The sequence below is a fragment of the Bubalus kerabau genome, chromosome 1 (genome assembly GCF_029407905.1).
Source record: "Bubalus kerabau isolate K-KA32 ecotype Philippines breed swamp buffalo chromosome 1, PCC_UOA_SB_1v2, whole genome shotgun sequence".
NCBI classification, from domain to species: Eukaryota; Metazoa; Chordata; class Mammalia; order Artiodactyla; family Bovidae; genus Bubalus; species Bubalus kerabau.
Genome location: NC_073624.1, coordinates 119,033,724 through 119,051,277, shown reverse-complemented (window position 1 = coordinate 119,051,277; position 17,554 = coordinate 119,033,724). Strand labels below are relative to the sequence as shown.

At 34.1% G+C, this 17,554-nt stretch overlaps 1 long non-coding RNA gene across 4 annotated transcripts in view; it reads right to left on the bottom strand.

The window, feature by feature from the left end:
• Window positions 1-562: 562 nt before the first annotated feature.
• Window positions 563-17,554, bottom strand: part of LOC129657101 (uncharacterized) — a 110,262-nt gene continuing 93,270 nt past the window's right edge. For 3 of the 4 annotated variants that reach the window (XR_008716546.1, XR_008716547.1, XR_008716553.1), the window contains 2 exons: window positions 15,446-15,564; window positions 563-1,613 (listed from right to left, as the gene is read on the bottom strand). This is a non-coding gene — a long non-coding RNA (uncharacterized LOC129657101). The remainder of the gene's footprint in view (window positions 1,614-15,445; window positions 15,565-17,554) is intronic. The other variant, XR_008716549.1, reaches the window with a different exon arrangement.

Sequence of the window (17,554 nt, the reverse complement as noted above, 5' to 3'; positions counted from 1 at the left end):
TTATGCCCGCAGTCACCATCTGCAGTGACTTTGGAGCCCAAGAAAATAAAGTCTGTCACTGTTTCCATTGAAATTTTAATCTGAAGTTACAGGAGATTTTCCAGTTACTTCTGGTAGTTCATCTTTTACAAAGAATTTTCAAAAGCTTTATATACATTTTATCAGTTCAATACAACAAAGAAAAAACACTCTTGCAATAAATGTTAAGTGATTCTCTCTTTGGAGAATCTGATCTCACTAATATAAAAGCTGGTATTTATCTACTTGCAAATTTTTCTTTTGTAGATAGAGCCAATATATTAACAGTCATTGTGTAATGCTTTCTATATGCAGGGGAAAACTTAGATTTGAAAATAAATAAAAATAATTTAGATGAAGTGTCACTTTATTTAAATAAAATATATGATTTCATGGAATGACATTGCAAATATACCTTATTCAGCTGCCTATATTTAACATCAACTCTGAAGAGGGTCAGTCTTCCCAAATTACCCATTAACTTCTGAAATAAATGCTGATGTCTCTTTAGCAGATTTATTTGTCCTGATTTTATGCAGTCGGGGGTAACACCAAGTTTCTTATTGTGGATGAAAAAAAAAAAACTTTCTTGAAAAATGGACATTTAGTGTGTATTTTTAAATTAAACATGCACTTTTATTTTTAGTTCACTAGTGTAGAAAGCACTTATAAACATGATTTAATACTTACAGAACAACACACACATTCAGACTACTTTCCACAAGGTCCCTGGCACTAGTTATCAGTTTCCTGCACAAATTTCTTATACACCTAAATTACCATTCCTGTGTTCTCTTCCACTGCCTAAGGCTGGAGGCCATATCTACTGGAGCCCCAAAGAGGGTAGGGGTTGGCAGTGGAGTGTTCAGCCCTGGCTGGGTGGAGTATTTTGTCACAGTATTGTTTAGAATTTCTGGAGCATGATAGCAATACAAAGCAGTAAAAATTGGCAATTATAAGTCAACATTATTATTCTTTTAAAAATTTCCTATGCATAACACACTCCCCTATTATCTGCACCAGGGACAATCTGTGCCTCCCCCATCTTGGTACCATTCTGTGATATGTTACTGCATCTTTTAGGTCAGACACTGGCCTCAGCACAGGTGGACATTACAGCTGGTGTCCAGCAAGGGGCATGTGTTGGACACTCCTCGTATAAGAAAAGGTTAGCTTTTATTACTACTGTTCTTGAAAAATTCTGCATATTGTATTTAGGATAAAGGTGTTAGAATGTATTTGAGAAAGTTCTAGTAAAAAGAGCTGTGCTTTGGATGGTCTTGGGGTCTTTCAGACTTAACCAGATTAAAATTCTATGAAAATCATGTATTTCATGGCTTATAAATGGAGCCATGGCAGAGATTGGAAGTAAAAGTAGACACTGGCAACCACCTCCCACCCACTAGATTTTTGATATGACTGTTTACAAAATTATTTTTTTAAACAAATTAAAAAATCCATGAAAAAGATATATAGGACAAGACCTAGGGACCACATTTTGATTGAAGAAAATAAATCAGGGATCTTTGAGTGTGCTTATGCAGACATGTTCTCAGTGTGCTCTTGAATTTGAACAGCAGGAGACAGTAAGCAGTCTGCAAACAGAAGAAACAAGAACAACTATTTTCAGACAACTGATCAGAATTCAGAGAAAGGTGGTGATGCTGGTCACGGTGAATTCACAGTTCTATTATCCTACATTCAACAATGGACAAAAGTGGCCTGCCCTGGCACCCACTAGAGCCAACAAGTTCTGAACCGACAAGACAAAGACTTGTTCAAACTCATCACTCACCTTCCCGTGTGTAGCCTCTGGGGCTTTTGCCTTTATAAGTCTCAGTCTTGTCTTTGGTCACAGAGACTGGGATTCAAAGGTTTCTGTCTCTCTCTCTCTCTCTCACACACACACTTGTCGCCTATAAATTCTATCTGTCTATTTATCTATCATCTTGCTTTATCAGTTTTCTCTAAGTTCGTTTTTGACATTTAATCTATGGGTACCATTTCTCTCAGCCCAATCTTTCTTTTTTTTCTAATCAGGTTTTCGTGTCTTGTTTTGTAATGAACTCAGAGTAACTCCCACTATATCTCTGTTTATGTTTTCCTTTTTTCCAAAATATAAATCAGAACTGTCCTAGGCAAGCCAGAACCCATGGTCAGTTTAGAGTTACCAACATGACTTCTTAAACTCAGTCCTTCTTCTATTTAAATTCTATCTAGATTTCTAACAATGTCAGAACCTTCCATTTGACGGACGAGAATTCAATTCAAGTTAGTATTTGGAAGGCAAATTGGTGACATAAAAATCACATATCAGGGGTACAGTGATTTTCGATATATTTGAAATGCATTTTTTTAATATCTGGGGCAAGACTAACTATAATAAAAAAAGACATGCCTTTATATTAAAGGAAAATCAGAAAAGAGAGGTTCATGCATAACAGTGATTGAAACAACTCAGTTCTCCTCTCCAAAGCTTTCTTCCCCATAACCTTCTGTATCAATTGCTTAAAACTTAAGTTTCATTTCATTCTTTTTTTTAATTTATTTATTTTAATTGGAGGCTAATTACTTTACAATATTGTAATGGTTCTGCCATACATCAACATGAGTTACACATCGGCCCTGACTTTCATTTTAGCCTAGTAGTTCTTGCTCAGTAAAATAGCAGACGGAATAAAATAGACCTTGACTCAGCTGCTCTCTTGCCCTTTAACAGCAAGTGCATCTTCATTAGTATTTATTCCCAGCATGGGAGAGACAACATTTACATAGATGCTGGAAAGCAAGTTACAGACAGAATTAAGTGAATGGAAAACCAGTGTTGAAAGTGTAAACATCAAGTCTAAAATGACATTATTTAAGGTATCAGAACCCTGAGTAGCAGAATAAAAACAAACATTTAGGCCAATGCCAGCAAAAAACTTCTTAATGATAATGAGTGTATAATACTCTCTCCAGGGAAGAAATGGAAGCTATTATTTACAAACTCTAGCTTAACTTGATAAAAGATAAACCACATCCTTTGGGGAATAATATGTACTGACAAGTAAGATGTTCAGTTTAGTTCAGTCTCTTAGGCATGTCCGACTCTTTGCGACCCCATGGACTGCAGCACGCCAGGCTTCCCTGTCCATTACCAACTCCCAAAGTTTACTCAAACTCATGTCCATTGAGTCAGTGAGGCAAGATGAGATAGTCTCAAATTAGGAAGGGAAAATAAATTTATGATACTCTTTGTTTCTACATGTTTATATGTAAAATTAAATTGTCATTTACTTTTCTGAATGATAAAAACATCTAACTAAAATTACTTCTTTAATCACTTTTACATGAAAAAATCATCGAAGTTGTTTTTTCTTGGAGTTTTTTTCTTTATCTGCCTAACAGCTGCAGTCACCCTAAATGCTTTGACTTATTTTATCACTCTTAATTTCCACATTCTCAACTAAGGGTATACAAATGCTGGAAAGCCACCAGATTTGCTGAAAGGTGACAAATATATAAGTCCTGATCCCAAGCCAATTAAAAATGTACCACATGTCAATCATTAATATTTTCCGTCACAAAAAAGCAGTACCATCTATTGATTATTTTTCAACACAGAAAACAATGAATAGATGACGTCAAGATTTTCAACAGCTTGTTGATCTCAGCAAAAGCATCTTAATTTTGTTTTTTACCATGAACAATAAGACATTTTCAGGGTCATTACATAAAATGAAGTTATTTTCTTTCTAGAGAAAAGTCTTCATGAGAATCAAGGCTAGAGGTAGGCAGGAACAGAGCAACATATATTTTCACAGAATTCCAATATCCCTTTGACACTTAAGGGAAAATATGCTAGAAATGGTCTCTTGCCAAATTAATTACATGTGCATTGAGTGATTTTTTGTTTTGAAAAAACATCTTTGATCAGCCTGAGACCAAAGTTCCTCTGAAACATGCAAGCCGAGTGTGCTGCCAGAGTCTTCTCTTCACTAAGGTATCTACTAGGGATGTGAAAAAGGCAAAAAAAAAAAAAAAAAAAAAAAAAAAAGCAGAAAACATAAGGACTTCACTGTTATTTTGTGAGATAATTTATCCCAAAAAGAAGAGCTAACATTATTTTTGGTAGCGATTAAGTGGTAAGTCCTCCTAAAAATTTTAGTTACCTAAGAGACATTATTTCAGCTTTCTATGTAACTTCTCATTAAGGGTTTTGATATGTCAGAAAGATGTTTAGTGAAAGTAGGATTACTGCTCAAAACATGTTTCTAAAAAACAGTTAAAATCAGTAATTGGATAAGCTATTATTATTCAGAACATGCTTCTGGAAATTGACAATTGTCAACCAACAGCAACAACAACAAAAAACCTATTGTGATCCATTAGTGAGTGGCATCACGCTGACTAAGGCTTATCGCATATTTGAAGCCTCAACATTCTTTAAATTCATAATTAAAATAAAATTATGCTGAACATGAAAAAAAATAATGTGAAGTATCTGTCACCGAAATAGTAATTTTGGTGTCAATATGGCAACTGAAAACAGAAAGATCAGTGAGCTAATGGTATTGACAGCTAATAACTTTATTTATCAGTTACAAATTTAAATGTTTTGCCAGTATATGTCAGTAAAATACTATGCTATTACAGGGATGATCTCATTGAAGTAGATTTTATCTATAACAACATTTATAAAATACAGAACACTGTATTTCTACAGTCTGTTACATAAACATTTTTTGATGCTTCATTTTTGTTCAAAAGCAATGAAAATCTTTGCTGAGAATTTTTTTCCATAGTGAAACTTCCCGTTTGATACATTCTGTATCCAGTAATTTTGCCATAATCATCGTTGTCATATCTGGACCTCCCAGTATCTCACACAGTAAAGAATTTGCCTCCAGTGCAAGAGACCTGAGTTCAATCCCTGGGTCAGGAAGATCCTTTGGAGAAGGGAATGGCAATCCACTCCAGTATTCTTGCCTGGAGAATCCCATGGACAAAGAAGCCTAGTAGGTTACAGTCCATGGGGTTGCAAAAAGTTGGACACAACTGAGCAATTAACACATACATATCTTTGCCACAAACAATTTTCTACTAACTTGTTCACAGCATAGCTAGTTGGTCACAAGGCAATTTTTCTGTCAAAGATTAAATAATGAAAAATAAAAGAAGGACATTAAAAAAGACACAATGAAACATGACAAAAAATTCAAAAAATTAAAAAGACTTCATTGAGAAATACACAAATATTTGAATACAGTTAAAAATGTGTGTAGATTCATGGAACAAACAACTGATGTTATACTGTGGGTTGTACCTAAGCACTTGTCTTTCATTCATATGAACACACACACACACACGCATATATATATATATATATACATATACATAGCTTGCTGATTCATTTCCTCCTTCAGCATCATACATTTTCTTTTTTGCTAATTTTTTTTCTTTAGTAATAGAGGCATCAGTTTCCAAACACTATTATGCATATTTGTAACTGAACTTTGTATTGGTTGTGAAAACCTCTAGTGTTGTGTGTTTTTGGCATCTTGTCACATGCTCACTGATAGATTTTCCAAAGTTCTTTGGGAGATATGGGCTCAACTTTGAACTTTTGAGGCCTTCAACTTCATTCTCCTCTAATATAGAGTGTTTAAAAGCAAGAAACCGATTGTTAGGGGGAATCATCATCATGTATCATCAGCTCAATGAGGCCATCAAGAAAATGTGAACAGAAAGAAATGCTAATATATTTCAACCAGCTAAAGTCAGACTAGTGAATTAAAAACTGTCAACCAGTTATTTTCTTTCACAGGAAAATTGTCTTACAGCCAATTAATTACGGTGCAATGTCTGTGGGCTTCCCTGGTGACACAGACGGTAAAGAATCAGCCTGCAGTGCAGGAGACCCAGGTTCAATCCCTGGGTCAGGAAGATCCCCTGGAGAAGGGAATGGCAACCCAGTCCAGTATTCTTTCCTGGGACATCCTATGGACAGAGGAGACTGGTGAACTACAGTCCATGGGGTCACAAAGAGTTGGACATGACTGAATGATTAACATTTTCATATTTTTTCAATGTAGCAAAGTTGTGCATAGTAAAGTCGACTTAATGCATTTCCTGTAATCACATAATTTATGTGTAATCACATAAATTATCCCTCATATTTTCTACTGTTTAATATAGTATCCATAAGGACATAATTCATGATTCCTGGCATATATATTGTGCCCTGTTATCCACTATACTCCCAAATCTGGTAGCTATTATATGAACTAAATATTAACAGTGCTTAAACTGTAATCATCATGAGCATTTTAATTATAGTCAGGATCAGTATAGAAAGCATACGAGGTATCTATTAATTTCTATCAGCATGGAAATACAGTGAAATATGAACTAGACCCCAGTAGATAGTGCTGGAATGTGTAAATTTTAAGAATTCTTCAATCTCCCAAGAATCAGCAGTTCCCAAAGGTCAGTTCTGACAAAAGACAAGATATATTTAGATCAAGTTATGGATCTGGTAATGTGCTCTGTATACTTTAATCCCTTTACACATTCAGAGCCTGCAAGCAGGCAGAGCTGGATTTACTCAAGTTTCACTTTAGGCTTTGCTTTCCCACTCAGTAGCATTAAGGTGAAACTCCCAAAAGATAACAACAAGCTAAGATGAGCTCATCTAAATGCAACCCAGTCATTTAGGTTTAGATAATAACCACTGCCAAAATAATGTATGGCTTTCAATAGTTGTTAGCACGGGAAACCAACCAGGCCCTAGCAACTGTATTAAGTCATGAGCTGACACAAGTGCAAAGTAATTTGCACGGGCTGAAAAAGAAGAGTCACAAAGAACTTTAATAATGTAAATTGTATTTGAACTTTGCCGTCACCCTAGTTTACGGAAGTTAATTCCTATCCTCAGTTTTCAAAGACAAAGATTAATTGACCCTCCTTATCTGAGTGCACTTTGATTAGAAATGTTCTTTTCTCACCTATATCTTCCATTATAGAGGGTGGTCGCTCAATAAAAAGATGTGACCTAAACCAAGGTTTCCATTTTTCAGAACTGCAATATGTAGCTACACGTTCCTGATTTTGTAAAGCTATTATTTTTACTGTCAACATGAATGGTGCCCTAAGATCCATTAGGTGCAATAAATTGAAGGAAGAAAACACAATATTTGACCAAAGGTCCTCCTTCCCCAAAATATCTACTTTGGTGGTTGAAAAATAAATAAATAACTTCTGTAATTAGACATTAAAAAAGCCTGAAGAACAGGAGTTAACCCTAACCATACCTCCAAGAAATATGTCATTGGGTAAGACCAGGAGGGTAACCAGATATTTAAATTCTAAAAACCAGAAAATGAGGCATTCTTCCATTATGCAATCATTGTGACACAAAAGTACAAAGAAAACTGTCTGAAGATGTAAAGACAAGCAGAAGATTTCACATCCAAAAAAAGCAATGGGTTTATTTAACATGTCATTTGCCTGTGTGACAGATTCATTTAAATTGTAATTCCTTTGGGAACATAGATGGAAGCTAGAATTCAGCCAACACTAAAATGTTGGCTTGCATTGCCATTTATAAATAAGACTCAGAGTTTCTGGTTTTATTTCTTATTGAGAAATTATCACATCTCTTAAACTACATTGCCAAAAAGAATGATCAACTTGTACAAAATATTTAGTTACTGAAAATCAATCAGAAAGTCTTATCTTGAGCTTATCTTGGTCAATATTAACATTAATCCCTACTTATTTTTAAGACCATTCAACATGATGAGCCAACAATATATTTTTACTTTGTAGGATATTAAATGCACAAGAAATGCTGTATGATGTCTATCTGTACGTCATTTAGACCCTTTCAATATTTTAAGGAAAAAAAAATTATCCTGAATAATTCTACCTGTTGGTCAACACATAAGTGTAGAAGGATTGAGTTGATTCTCTTTCAAAAACAGATATGTTGAAGACCTAATCACCAGTACCTTGAAGTGTGACCTTATTGGAAAATAAAGTTGATATAAATATATAAATGCAATTAGTTAAGATGAGTTCATACTTGAGTAGAGTGAGCTCCTAGTCTAATGTGGCTGGTGTCTGCATAAGAATATTGTTGTGTGAAGATACAAAGAGTTAGGGAGAAACAGCAAGTGTTGATGGAGGTAGAGATAATAGTTATGCAACTACAAGCCAAAGAGTTCCAGGAATTACTGGTAATACCAGGAACTAAGACAAAGGCATGGAATAGATTCTTTCCTATAGCCTTCCACAGGGCATGGTCCTGCCAACAACTTGATTTTTAGAAGTTTAGTCTCCAAAACTGAAGCAAAAAATGTGATTTTTTTAAAAGCCACTCATTCTGTGGTACTTCGTTACAGCAGCACCAGGAAATTAATACAAGTAAGATAAAATAAAATTGTGCTTAATATAAAGGCATTCAAACCTAGAGTTTCTTCACCTTCCTCTTTTCCCTTTAACTATACCCCTGAAATTGTCCTGCATAATTGGAATAAAGTGTTGCTGACTTCTCAGAGTCAACCAAATAATACAAGAGCCAAGCCAGGTTTTGAGGCTGCAGAAAATGTGTGGTTCTCCTTACTCTAAAACATAAAACATAAGCCCCAAACACGAAATTTGAAAGAAAGCTTTAAACATTAACTGAACATTTCAAGTTAATTGGCTAATGATAGCCAGGATAATGACTCTAAATGCTACAAACCAAGCTGAGTAGAATAGAAGGGCTGAGGAAATAACACAGGTTATAGAAGATAAGATTTTTAAAGGCTATGTATGACACACGTATAGTTCAGCCAAACGACTGAACCACATAAACTATTAATATCAAATGTATTGAACACTGTGATTTTATGTGACCTCATACCTAAAAGCAGTCTATCACAAGGTAGTTGGATAAAGAGACAGACTATAGCATGGGATGCAATGTGAAAATGAAGTCATATAAACTGGGCTAACACAAAAAGAGAGACTAAAAAATGTTTTTACTTGTTCTTCCCTATCTTGTTGATCACCAGAATTAGCTAGGAACACAATGTAATTCTAAATGCTACTGCTCGCTTTTCACACTGTTCATGGAGTTCATATATGTTGTCACCCTGCTTATTTAACATATGCAGAGTGCATCAGGTGAAATACTCAGCTGGATGAATCAGAAGCTGGAATCAAGATTTCTTGGATAAATGTCAACAACTTCAGATATGCAGATGATATCACTAGGATGGCAGAATGTGAAGAGGAACTAAAGAGCTTCCTGATAAGGGTGAAAGAGGAGAGTGAAAAGTTGGCTTAAAACTCAACATTCAAAAACCTAAGATTGGGGCATCCAGTCTCATCACTTCAAGGCAAATAGAAGTGGAAACAGTGACAGAATTTATTTTACTGGGCTGCAAAATCACTGTGGATGATGACTACAGCCTTGAATTAAAAGACGCTTGCTCCTTGGAAGGGAAATAAGACAAATGTAGCATATTAAAAAGTAGAGAGTTCACTTTGCTGACAAGTCTGTATAGTCAAAGCTATGTTTTTTCCAGTAGTTATGTACAGATGTAAGAGTTGGACCCTAAAGAAGGCTGAGTGCCAAAGAATTTATGCTTTCAAATTGTGGTGCTGGAAAAGACTCTTGAGAACCCCTTGGTCTGCAAGCATATCAAACCAATCAATCTTAAAGGAAATCAACCCTGAATATTCATTGGAAAGACTGGTGATAAAGCTGAAGCTCCAAAACTTTGGTCACCTGATTCAAACAGCTGACACATTGGAAAAGCTCCTGATGCTAGGAAAGATTGAAGGCAAAAGCTGAAGGGGGCAAGAGAGGATAAGATAGTTAGATAGCATCATCGACTCAATGGACATGAGTCTGTGCAACCTCCAGGAGACAGTGAATGACAGGGAAACCAAGTGTGCTGCAGTCCATGAGGTTGCAAAGAGTAGGACACGACTTAGCGACTGAACAACTGCTGGCTAATCTTTTGATTATTTTTTGTTTTTGAATCTGTCCTTGACTAACATTGAAAATGTTCTAATCTAATCTAAACCTATAGAAAATCATTAGCAGATTCAGGTGGCAGAAGATAATCCAGTTAACTTAGGAAACTGAGGTAGCATTCATTACCTAGGAATTAATACTACATTTCAATCTGTTTTTCATCACTTATGTACCACCAACCAGTCTTGGTCTTGCTAAGCATGGATTCTCATCAGGGTAAGAATGTCTGAAATTCCAAATACCAAGTTGGTTTATTAGCATGATACTCTTCATACTGTGCCTGCCATATATCCATTCCTTCTATATTTTCCTGTTTCTCAATTTCCCTAACTCTACTGTTTGTGATATAGTTTATGTTGACTTTGCACCTGTGTTTCTTAAAATCCTACTAAAACTTGAGATAACATAAATAAAATTTTGTGATGAATCTGTGCGAAATACCTTGCTTGGTACTTTGTAAAGCATCATTTTCAAATCTTGACAAATGTAGAGACTTTTTGTTCTCTCTATTTTTATAGTTATCTCTGTCCTCCAGATTTTTATGTACTTTTCTGTTTGGGAATGTTTCAATGTCCTTATTGCTTCCAACTCTTATTTCATCTGCATGATAGTTCTGTTATTTTCCATCTTGCCTCTGTCATCTTGCCTTAGTCAGGAGTCTCAGTCAAAGTAGTCTTTCATTGTAATCTGTGAATAATTGCTTAGGGAAAGTCTTAGAGTTTAATTAAATTTGACATTAATTGCTTTCTAATTTTGTGAGCAGCAATAAATAAAAGTGAGCATCTCATGGACTATTGGAGGTTTCTTATGATGAAAAATGATTCAAAACACCAAGAATCACATTGTGATCTTTTCTCTGACAGAGTATGACATCACATAGTGTAATATAAATACAATGAAACACAAAAACGGAACAAAATATAAAATATTGGGCAATATTGGTCATAAAATGAAAAACCCTAAGTAAATGCAAATAAAAACTCTCTTCAATTCATCATTCAATAAAAATATATTAAAACAAACAAACAAAACCACTATAAGCCAAGCAGTTTCCTTAGTGTTGTAAATTTTAAGATATTTGTATAAACTTTGACTTTGGAGAATCTACTGTGTGACAAAACTTGATCTATATCAAACAAAAATACATTCTATTAAAGTTATACTTATGAGTGTGCTGTCTATAAAAACATTAAGTGTTCAGAAAATAAAAAATATCAAGTGTGGACAAGAATGTATTAGAGTTAAGTGGTTGTATGAACTCTCCCACAAATGACAATTATAAAAACAGAATAAATTATTAAAGAAAAACAAAACTATGTAAAGGTACCAGAAAACATCCAAGAAAAGACAGAAGCTCAAGGAAAGTTTATTTTGGAAAAATTGCAACTAGAAGGGGTGAAAATTGTTAGTCTGTGGCTTTCTGGTTATGATGGTGTGCTCAGATGTTCAGTCATGTCCAATTCTTTGTGACCCGATGGACTGTATCCTGCTGGGCTCCTCTGTCCATGGATTCTCCAAGTGGGTGGCCATTCCTTTCTCCAGGAGATCTTCCCTGACCCAGGGGTTGAATCCGCATCTCTTGAGTTTTCTGCATTAGCAGGTCGATTCTTTACCACTATTATGACTTAGGAAGCCCAACATGATAGTAGAAAATAACAAAAGCTGCAAGTTACTGATGTAAGAGAAATTTGGCATGAAACCAAATATCTTAACATCAACTCTGTTTAAATCCAAGAATGGCAGCTAAATTATGTCGACAACAAGGGGGAGTCCAAGATACCTAGTGGTTTCACCTCCTAATTTTGTTTGGTAAATGTAGGTATTACCTCCTAATTTTTACAGATGAAAGAGGGTGTTAATAAAAGTTGATAAAACCTGTGAGTTTCCTGCTTTTTTAACTGAGTGCATTTCCCAAGCTTACACAAGACAGAAAATGGCAGAACAACTGGAAATATGGAAGTCTTAGAAATATAGAGCCAAAAAGAAAGCTCCCAAATATGAGTGAAATATTTGAGTTTCAATCCTTGGCTAACCAACAAATTATGCAGGCATAAGAGAAGAGATTCAGTTAAAAAATAGTAGCGGTAAGAATTCATAAACACAAAGTTATTAGAAACTACTTAGCATAGGGAAGAGAAAGTTTGTAGTAATTTAAGTCTAGGCAAGTTCATGATCTACTGGAACAAGGGAACAAAGAAAGAATCATAAGATAGAATACAGAGTTGCTGCAAGATATTGCCTACAATGCAGTTTTAATATCTCAGGGCAAATATCCTCAGATATTTCTGTTAACTAATTTGATTCTTAGAATAACCTACAAGGTCAGTACTATCATTATTATCCATATTTTTCACATGTGGAAGTGGAAATTTTACACAGCTTTTTTTTCCCCCCTGGAAATTGCTAGTAAAGTCTATACTAAGGAGAATTATAAAATATTCAACTATAATGAATGACGATTTGCTTGAAGCAAAATCTTGTAAATTTTATTTGCCAAATAATGTAAGTTTTCATCACTCTAAAGCACATATTAACATGGGTAATATTTTTGTGATGTGAGAAGATAAAAAAATAGATGTATCTATCTTTATATCATTATATCTGTCTCCCTACACATCTATAAACCTAGAATTTTAAATTACTTATTTTTGTTTCTAACTTTTCTATATCTTATAGTTAATATAATTTATAAAATAATATATATCATAAAATATATATTTTACTTTAAACTGTGGGATTTGTTGATATAAAAGATATTAATCAAGTTTCTTATACATAATGTAATAGTTCTTATGCTGCTATTTTTAAAGTTTTGACTATTAAACTACATTCATTTATAAATGGTGTTATCTCCTGTAAGATCAGAACACAAATAAAATTAACAATTTTCACATAAATTTCAAATGATAGATGATGATACTTACACTCAGGAATTAAAGCTCTTAAATTCCACTCTAAATAAGAATCACCAGTATTAATGCTGGAATTAAACTCATCATCCTTATTCCAAAAGTTTCTAATTCAGTAGATGAGGATGTGATTTTTCAAATATTTTTTTAACAAATGCTCACATGCATTGAATCTCAATTCATAGTAAATAACATCTATGTAACGGTCATTCTTTGATGCCTTAATTGTATTTATTTACAGCCTCTTGTTTAAGGCTGAGATGTAATTGTGGGTATTTTAGAGAACTATGTTAAAACAATAAGTCTTCAAATCAAAGTCATCTGGGATATTGTTAAAATAATACAGACGTGTTTACCAATTCCTGACAAAATGAGAAAGCAGCATGGCTGTTTGCCTTCCTACCTTTAGGGTTATCATGGGAGGGAGAGGGAACCTGATTGGATTCGTAAGTAAACACACACTGTGAGAAATCCTGGGAGGGTGTAGTTTGGGAGGGAAATGACTGTTTACAATCAATGACAGTGCAATGGGTAGTAAACAGAGATGAGGCCGAATTTAGGAAGATTTATAAATTGCCTTGTGACATTGTGTTTCCTCTGCATTTTCCATATGTCATGAAAGCAGATTACCCACCCTAGGTTCTTGGGAGGGTGTGAGGGAAGGGCCATGTAAGATGACTTCAGGCAGTATTAGTTGTACACAGTCCTAGCTAAAATAGGTGATAGACCCAGAAATGTGTTTATCAAGGGAAATGACATGATGTTTAAGAAGGACCAACATTATTAAAGAAAGACAACAAATGGGAAAAAAAAAATCTCTACCAAAAGTGACACCAGTTCTAAGAAAAATATAAGAATAAATAATTGGAATCACAAATTTTAATGCATCTGTATGAGGATGATAGACCATTCAGGTGTTATTAAAATATATAGAGCACATGAATAACAAAATTAATAAACCACAACAAGCAATCTAACAATATTAGAATGTCTTTTCACCTTGAGGACCCCATCCACCAAACTATTTATATTATTTTGATAAATTCTGGAATATTTTAGATAGGACACAATATTGATTTAAGAAAATGTAAAGTTCATAAAATAATAAATATTAGAAAAAAACTCTATGACAAAATTTTATGTAAAAATATTCAATAAGAAACATTTTTGATGGAGAAATTTTAAACCTATCCTTCTAAAAAGACATACACAAGACACACGCTAATTTTGTTCAGCACAGCTGTACACAACCTGAGCAACATATTAAGATAAGAAACAGAACAGGATGTCTAAAGAACAAAATGAAACAGTGTCATTATTTACAAATAATATCATCACTGTAACATCATTACTGTATACTAAAGAAACAGATAAATCAGTTGACAGACGTTTGAAATAACAGAAGGGATTTCAGTAGAACAATGTAAAAAAATCCATAGCTTTCATATATCAACAATAACCAATTACAAAACAGGGACAGAAATCTGAAAATTATACATCTCTTTCTCTTTCAGTTGCTCAGTTTTGTCCTGCTCTTTTGAAACCTCCTGGACTGTAGCCTGCCAGGCTTTCTGTCCATGGGATTTCTCAAGCAAGAATACTGGAGTGGGTTGCCATTTCATCCTCCAGAAGATCTTTCCCACTCAGGGATCGAACCTGAATCTCCTGTGTCTCCTGCATTGGCAGGTGGATTCTTTACCATTTGAGTCATTGCAAAAATCCACCTCCACACACACACAAAAACTATACATAGTAGGAATAAAAATGTGCAAATTATCTTGAAACTAAATTTGTATGGAAAATGAAAACAAAAATTAAAATACATTAAAAAATCTGATTATATCAAGTTGTATACCATCTTATTGCATGCTAAAAATAACATTGAAAAAAGAGAAAATATAATATTTAAACAATATAAAGGTTGATAAATCTGAAAACTTTAAAATCTGTAAATTTTAAAATTCACATTAAATATTTTGTTTCATAAAAAGTACTAGATCCAATTAACTAATGGTTAACTAATACAAGTAGCTGTTTAAAAAGTATAAAATAAGCAAGGGAGTATATCTGAAAAATCATGGAGCATCCACTCCAGAGAAAGGACACAGGAAATGAAGACAAAAAGCAAGAAAAAAGATGGGCAAACATTAGGAATGTGAAATTTAAAGAAGAGGAAATGTTAATTACTAATCAATATAGACAAATGTGGTGCTTCCTCTAGAAAGAAATCCAAATTAATCGATGCACGATACTGGATGCTTGGGGCTGGTGCACTGGGACGACCCAGAGGGATGGAATGGGGAGGGAGGAGGGAGGAGGGTTCAGGATGGGGAACACATGTATACCTGTGGTGGATTCATTTTGATATTTGGCAAAACTAATACAGTTATGTAAAGTTTAAAAATAAAATAAAATTTAAAAAAATATGATAATAAAATGATTATATTTACAGGGTATGGAAATCATATCTGGGCTTCCCAGGTGTTGCTAGTGGTAAAGAACCTACCTGCCAGTGCAGGAGATGCCAGTGCAGAAGATGCAAGAGACGCAAGTTCAATCCCTACCCACTCCAGTATTCTTGCCTGGAGAATCTCATGGACAGAGGAGTCTGTCGGTCTACAGTACCTGGGGTTGGGGTCACAAAGAGTCAGACATGACTGAAGATGCTTGGCAAGCACACACATAATTAAAATTAAAATAGTACCTACACATATTCTTTTTTAGGATCCATCAATAACTAAATACAATGTGGAAAGAAGTATAATGCATATGCTACAGTAATTTTCTATGGGGGATTTAAAGCATCAAAATTGGGGTGGGAGATAAGCAGAAAATGTAACTTTAAAAGGAGTTTTGTCTGGATGAATCATGATGGCAAGCCACGATCAGAGAAGGATGAAAGTATCTCTTTGTTTTTTAATTCCTGAGGTCCTTAAACAAACAAAAATAATAAAATAAAATTGTATTTTAAAATATGAAGAATCAATTCCAGATCAACTTAAATAGAGGATCCAAGAATGGTGATCTACACTCTGTATTTAATACATCATCTAGCACATTTCTATATACCAAGAAAAGTAACTTGGAAAATAGAATTTTAAAATTACTTACAGAAGATAGTCATTTAATAATTTAAGTCAGGAAGTCTTTAGCATGTATATATAAAATATTAGAATTGATAAGTAAATTTAACAGTGTTACTGGATCAAGTTCTACATGTAATAATCAACTATATTTCTTTATGCTAGTAAGAATCAGCTTGAAAATAAAAGTTAAAATATAAAAAAACAGACATAGGATTAAGATTTGGAAAGATTTTAAACAGAGGAATTTAAAACTTCTGAATATGTCTTCTATTGAGTTTTCTGAAACCTATAGAAGATATGTCCTTAGTACTAACCTGAATGAAAGATCACTGATTTCAAGAATAAATAATTTATTTTCAGAAACTGTTAGACTTTGACTTTCCTACGTTTTCAGCTTCAGTTCATTCTCTTAATAGCATTTTAAGGCAATCCGTTATCTTGATATGTGTAGCAATATTAACTACTATGAACTGAGTGAGCAATGTCTCTGCCTCTCCATAATTACATTTCAGTTGTCTGGATTCTAGAAGCAAGAGTTCGGCTTCAAATAACTTAAATGAAATGTTGACTAGATAGATGCATTTTGCTGTTGGGGTGTACATTTCTTGTTCTCCATGAGCAAAAAAAAATGAAGATTTATTCCATCTTGTAAATGATCTTAGGAAAAAGAATAGGAACTGGTAGATGCAGCATAACAAAACTGATCAAATATTAAGCAAATGACCACTCCATAAAAACTTAATTCTGGCGATTTTGGTGTATTACTACTCATGGTATTTCTCAAAAATTCACAACAATATTGATTTTCCACTCTGGGTGAGTCAGAGCTGATTGGAAAATTTTAAATTAATGAGAGAAATATACTCTGCAAGTACTCGCTGGCCAGACAAATAGGTTAAAAGATTCAAACTCATTGTGAGTTTGGATATAATATTGGCAAGATTGAGAATCCTGCAATAATGCCTTCTTTAAACTGCAAATAACCTGTCTCTCCCCATGCTACTTTTCCTCATCCATGCTAATTTATACTGAACCATTAATTCAAATACCTTATTCCAAATTATGTAATATTCTGTAATAAATGAAAATTTGAGGAATCATTAAAAATATTTGATTCAATGTAGTAAACTGCTCTTTCTGAACATTTGGATAGGGGTTAGAAAAAGAGATGTACAACCGAGAAGACCAAGTACACTGTTATCGTGTGTTAATGTTAGTGGTCAAATTCTCTGAAATTTCACAGTCTGATCTCTACCTATTTTCCTATACTTGTTAATAATAGAGCTGCTGAACCCAATCCCAATAGAGTTTCCAGAGGTATATTCCTTACTTTCAATGTTCAGACTTCAATTTTCAAAACCTAGTCACTACTTTGTTAGTTTCTTCACAAGGATAATTTATAGCAGGAGTATCCATTGTTTTCAAGAAAAACATCTTGTCTTATCATAGAATGTGTTTAACCCCCTTGTTAAACTGTGCTAAAGCACAGTTCTCAGAGTCTGAGTTATTGAACCTTGAATATTACAAGA